At 37.8% G+C, this 6,537-nt stretch overlaps 1 pseudogene; it reads right to left on the bottom strand.

The window, feature by feature from the left end:
* Positions 1-3,791: 3,791 nt before the first annotated feature.
* LOC148298427 (threonylcarbamoyladenosine tRNA methylthiotransferase pseudogene) lies at positions 3,792-6,204 on the bottom strand (annotated as a pseudogene).
* Positions 6,205-6,537: the final 333 nt, after the last annotated feature.

The raw sequence follows: 6,537 nt of genomic DNA, 5'->3' as shown, positions 1-6,537 counted from the left end.
CTAACCCGAACATTCCTGATACCACAAATAAATAATAAAAGCGCATTTATGTTCTTGGGGCACTCTTTAAGACAGTCTCCTCTCATAAATAAAAATATTTATAGTTTCGTTGAAGGCAAAGGACAATCCTTATTTTTACACGTCAGGATATACCCCAATTGCAAGTATTCCCGATTGTTAATCTAAGTCGACTCAAATTAACAGTAACAACAACAAAAAAACAAATAGGACACAGACAAAATATAGTAACTAAAATTCGAGATATCACAGCCTGCCGAAAACAGCAAAGCTAACAAATAACTGATTATGCTATTATGGTAGAGATACGGCCTCGAGTGTAAGATAGTCAAAGGAAGTAAGTCAGTCAGAAAGATATTAATTATAGTCAATAACAACAAATTCAAAGCCGAACAAATCAGAAAGATGTTTCTGGAATCATGATATGCATAATATTTATTGGTAATTGTTATTATGCTACGGACGGACTCAGTGGTTTATTGCATAGGTTATTGGAAATGAGTGGTTTCGGATTGACTCTATGATCGAGTTAGATGGTTATCTTATCTGAGTGTTTGTCAGTAGAGTTGGGATGCGCTGTTCACATATGATGATTTAATAATTAGATAATGTGTATATCGATTGATCAGGATGATATTTGGAAGATATCATTGCAGTCTTTTTTTGAGACTATTCGAGAATTACTTCTGTGTCATCAAAACCTGTTCTGCAGTGCTCTGCAAATCCATATTCCTCTCTCCAATTGTCCTCTAAAACCCAATATACTTCCCCCATTACTAAATCTTCTTCCTCAATTATAAGTTTTCCTTATCTTTGATGCTAATATTCTTCTACAGCTGCTTAATGAGTCCGTTATGTTGGCAATTTCTCACCTAGTTCTCACCTTTGCCAAATTTCAGACTCTTGTTATTGCGGTCATTACTTAGAATATTTTATGCTTCGACAAGCCTCATAATTTAGTTGTCCTTCTTTATCAGAGTTTGGGTGAGTTTACTAATTTGACTCCGATAATCTTTGACTTATTCTGAGTGCTCGGTCAGTAAAAACTATTTATGGGCTGTGAGGTTTCTGAGTTGTTATTACATTTTGCAGATCTTTTATTGGTTTGCTATATTGGCTGATACCTCGCTTTGTTTTTCGAGGTGCAGCTGGTTCTGTTTGTTCTACATGCTGATGCTGTAGTTTTTGAGCTATTGTTTGATCGATTCGAGGGATTTCTCGTATTATTTAACCGAGAGGGATAGGGAGTGCTTATCTGATTAATTCTTGAGGAGGGTCGCTTTGAGGGACTGTAGGGTGTTTTCAAGAAGGGAGGTTGTTTGTTTGTGGGCTTATTCTACGCCTGTTCTTTCAATTTGGTAGAGTCTGAGCTTGGTGTGCATTTTTTATTAGATGCTCTAAATTTCCTGTCGATGACAAACCACCATTCTCTCCATGGCTTCCTCATGTGCCTTCTTGATTTGCTTGACTTCCTCATGATACTTAACTTGCTGTTCCTCCATAATCTTTTAATTTTTCTGATAGTCAGTCCTCTTGTCCTTCAGCCCCAAATACCTCAATTCCGTCAACTACTTCTTCTGTTCAGCAATAGTGCTATTAAGGATGGCCAGCTGCAGGTCATGCTATTTGTTGAGGGAAACAATCTGCGAGCTCAAGTAGTAGATCTCCTTGTCCTTGAGCTGGAGGAGTGCTGTTAGTTTGGTGGCTTACTGTTGCAGTTAGTATATTTAATAGGATTTGCGGTAGCTGGGAATTACCTACTCAGTGTCAAGTCTCCTGTCTTCTGAGTATTCATCGATTTTGGGAGGGAATTTATTTTGGGTGTGTTCGGAGATATGATAAGCTCGTTAACTTTAGTTGATAAACTTTGTTGGAGGTTAGTGGTTGTTTTATATTGTAGTATGGTGGTTATTGCGGTGGCTATTTTGGTGGCTATTGTGGTAGCTATTATGGTGGCTATTGTGGCGGCTATTGTTGCTGTCCATCAGTTATTCTGTCAGTTGATTCTATTTTATAGTGATAATATATAATATTGTAGCATCATAATGCAAAAAGTGCATATAGTGCTGATAATGCTCTCAACAATACTGAATAAATTGACTACAACAGCACATCTTGGATCATCGTATTTATATTCATATCAACAGCTGTGCTAAATTAAATCTAGAATAGCATAACCTCATTTAATCTATGATTACTCATCCATCACATAACATTATAGGATATTAGATGTCAGATGCCATCACACATAATTAAGTTGTAAGGTATTTCTATTATTTTCGAAATCATGATGCATTCAAAATCTCTACGAAATAACCAAAAGCAGGCTCCCTATGACTACATGGTCAAGCTCATCATAATTGGGGACAGTGGAGTCGGCAAGACTAACATCCTCACTCGCTTCTGTGACAATCTATTTAAGGACACTCATGTTGCCACTATTGGTGTTGATTTCAATGTCCGCACATTGCAGATTGACGATAAGAGACTGAAACTGCAAGTATGGGATACTGCCGGTCAATAAAGGTTTAAGACCATTACCGAAACCTACTATAAAGGGGCTGCTGGAATCGTGTTGGTCTACGCAGTTGACTCCAGGGACTCCTTTCTCAGCATCTGTAACTTCTTCAATATTCAGAAAAATGGGTGAACCAAGTCAGTCAGAGAACTCCCACTTCCGTCAAGAAGATACTGGTCGCCAACAAAATCGATATCTGCGCATCAAAATAGCGAGAAGTCAGCCAAGCCGAGGGCTAATAAATGGCCGACCGATTTGGGTTTCAGTACATCGAAGTCAGCGCCAAAGACAACACCCAAGTTTATTAGATATTTTTTAAGCTCGGCAGATAGATCAAGCAACGCCTGGACACTGAGGCCGAAAGCGAATCCGAAAGCCTATCCAGAACAATCACTTTAACTGCCCCTTCAAGACACAAATACAATGCCAAAGATTAACCAGAGAAAGGCTGCATGTGTTGAATTGATTTTCATTAAATTGGATCATGAGCATTTACTTACTTACTTTTAAATCGAACCTATTCTAAACTGCATTCTAGATATATACTATAAATTGTTGGTTATCTTTTTGTCTGGAGTTTGGAGATAAATTAATGATTGTATTTATATTAGGGAATATATAGTTATGTGGGGACTTATTTTTCTAATACAGACATGCCTTCTCCATATATGAACACATAATTCCATATATATATATATATGATGAGCAACATGGCGACATATATATAATTAATTTTAGAATAAACGATTCGACAATACTTCCTCATTAATGATCATAACAGCTATAATTATCATCATCATAACCATCATCATCACCATCATCCTCATAAACCACTGAAATGCAAGGTCACAGCTAGCAACATCAACAGTACCGCAACCCCCAAATACCTGTAATCGTAAGATGATGATTTTATGGAAGTGCCCTTGTTCAGAGTTTGCTCATGTTCAGCATTTGTAGAAGGCAGGATGTTTTGATTTGTCTTCACAGCTTGTTTTTCTGTCGCAGATTAGGGGTAGAGCTACTCCCGAATTTTCTGTTTCTTTTATTTAAGGACTGCCATCTTGACTTTCTTCTTTTGCTCTAAACTAACCTTTTCGCCTTATAAGTCAGCCTTCATGTTGAGCACATATCCCTCTGGTATCTGCACAGACAACAAATCTCTATCGATAACCTCCCCCTCAACATGCCAGTCGAAGGCCTGAGTAACCTTCACCAAAATCTGCTTGCTAAATTATCACAATTTATTTACTAAAGGAGATCTTCATTTCCATTAAATGGGATATTTACTTTAGTATAGTTCTTGGTGTGTCCAACAAGATGCTTTTCCCCTTTGTAATCTTAAACTTCATTGACCCAAACTCGACACTCTTTCCCAATCATGTAGGAGTAGCTATCGAACTCTTTGAACACATTTGTCAGCCTTGTTGATCTTTCCTTGATCACATGTGATGGAAGTTGCTTCAAGTTGGCAGCTGGGGTCCCTGGGCGTAAATAAAACTGATTAATGTAAAGTACCTTGAACTTGTACTCTTTAATGAGATCGATGGTGCCTTGGAACTCTTCCTAGGTTTCTAAATAAAGTCGGGCGTACATTCAGCAAAACCGCAAATTATATCAGTTGCAATTGTCACATCCGGAACATGCTCCAGGAAATAGTCACACACTATCTTAAACTGCTCCACAGTATACTATCTATTCATTTTATTGAGGACATTGTTATGGCCGGCTTGAACAGGGATATGCACGAAGCTGTAGACTCTTGGATGGTTTAAGAAATGGGCAATTGTGCTCAAATGGTCCAGCATGTAAGGAGGGTTTGTCATCCCTATTCTCATCATTATCTTATCGTGGTTTTTGAGCTAATCGCACAAGGAAATCAATAGCTAGGAGATATTGGAATGAATGTCTCGTCCATATGCGCCTGTGTCTTCGGATGTGAGCCAGATTTATTTAACTCCCTACTTTACGACTGAATTGACTCGATTCGTAATGGCTTATGATGCGTATGAGAGCAGTTTTCCACGGGCGAACACAGTCTTGCAATAAGTGCAAGCTCCAAGACATCCTGCGTTAATGGCGATGCTAAATAGTGAATCAGTTACATTTCAATATCTTTATTTTTCCTGATTTTGGGTAAATCCAATGAGGGAAGCTCTTTCTTATCCATTAATTGAACTTTGTGGCCTTTAAGCGTTTCTTCAACGACCTCTACAACCCGGTCGATCTGAGTAACTCCTAAAGCACTAATCTCGCTGAGTTCAGGGATATTCTGGTCACCCTGAGGAACACAGCCTGCAACAACTACTGGTTTCTTGAGCTTTTTGGCCTTGCACACCATATTTAGGAACGCACTTTGCGAAGGATTCTTAACAGTACAGCTATTTATGAGAATCAAATCGGCCTCGTCAGGAGTATTCACGATACTATAACCATAATCGGACAGCTGGCCAATCATGAACTCGCTGTCGGATATGTTATGGGAGCAGCCAAAGGTCTTAACATAGATGGCCTGAGTGCCGGGCACTTTTTCCTTCTGGTACTCCTCAACATAGAAATCAACCTCGGTGTCATCAACTTCTTGCTCTTTGGATTATTCGACCCTTGCCTCCTCTTTCATCTTTATTTTATCTTTACGGCTTTGTCGTTTGAGCATTTTCTCTTTCCTAGCGGTTTCCCTTTATTCGCTGGCTGGCTCAGATTCGAAAATCGAGTTTGCAAGGTCTTACAAGTCATCTATCTGCTGGCACGACATTTCAACTTTATCTAATCTATACAATATAATCTGAGACAATAAGAGAATATAATATAATACAATACAATATAATATAATCTGAGACAGTAAGAGAATATAAGATAATTCGTATGCGTTTTTAGATCATTATAGTGCACAGTTTATTGATTTATAGTATAGTCACAAATAATATAGATCAAATGATTACAGTCAGCCTGCGAGACTCAGACCATAGGGAACGATAGACCCTTCGAGATAATGCCAACAATCAGGCATCTTATGTATTTAACAATAAATAGCACTATTAAAATGCAGCCAATTGCCTTTATAATTGCTATAATAGCCCCTCTCAACCCTACATAAACTATAAAAAACCATATATAAACTTTGCCGATAATTTCCTATTCATTCCTAACCCCTAAAATAAACACCATAATCTGAACAATTCACATTGCCTATCCTATTCTTTACATACAATCATCGCTACACCCATGAAAGATCGATATATACTCATATTCTCTCTTCATCTCAAATATTTTTTATCCAATATAATCTTAATTGAATAGATGTTATTAGCATATGCTGAAAAATTGAAAAAGAATAAAAGAAAAATGATCCTATTTACAATTGTGATGCAATTATAAGGGTAACGGAAACTGAAGGATCAGAGATTAATGATGGACTTCGACATTAAGTTATATGCATTTAAATTGGAGTGAATTTATAATCAAATTATCCTACTTCAGAAGATGCAAGCCTCCACTCGCAAAAAAAACAAGAATAGGCAGCTTAATAAGCAATAACCCTCCCTTAAGAACCCATTCTTCGCCGAAATTGCCTACATTCCTTAGGAAATTGCCTAAAAGATCCTCAGCCAATAACAGATAACTCCTAGCCATCTCTCCGCACTTATTCCTTCCCCGAATTCCACAGCCATCGACGCCAATATCGAAATGATGAAAGAAGCCGTGATTCGACAACAAAAAAAAATCAAGGAAATTAAATAATACAAAAACGCATTGAATAACCATAGTACTCTCCACAATGAAACTGGGGATGTAATCAGAGGGTGCGAAGATGAGGAATAAAAGCGTATACAGGAGCATCATGACGATGTGCGATACATCGAGTATGAATCAGAACATAACAGTCGTGAGTTCATGGATTTCAGCTTAAATATAAGCCGATAGGAATGGATCAACCCGCACTTTTAGTCAAAGGGTTTCTTTTGATGACTTTTCCAGCATTAGATACAGCATATGCATCACAT

The sequence above is a fragment of the Brachycentrus maculatus genome, unplaced genomic scaffold (assembly GCF_059751285.1).
Source record: "Brachycentrus maculatus isolate JH-2025_06_01 unplaced genomic scaffold, ASM5975128v1 h1tg002060l, whole genome shotgun sequence".
In the NCBI taxonomy this organism is placed as follows: Eukaryota; Metazoa; Arthropoda; class Insecta; order Trichoptera; family Brachycentridae; genus Brachycentrus; species Brachycentrus maculatus.
This window is presented reverse-complemented; position numbering and strand designations above follow the sequence as displayed.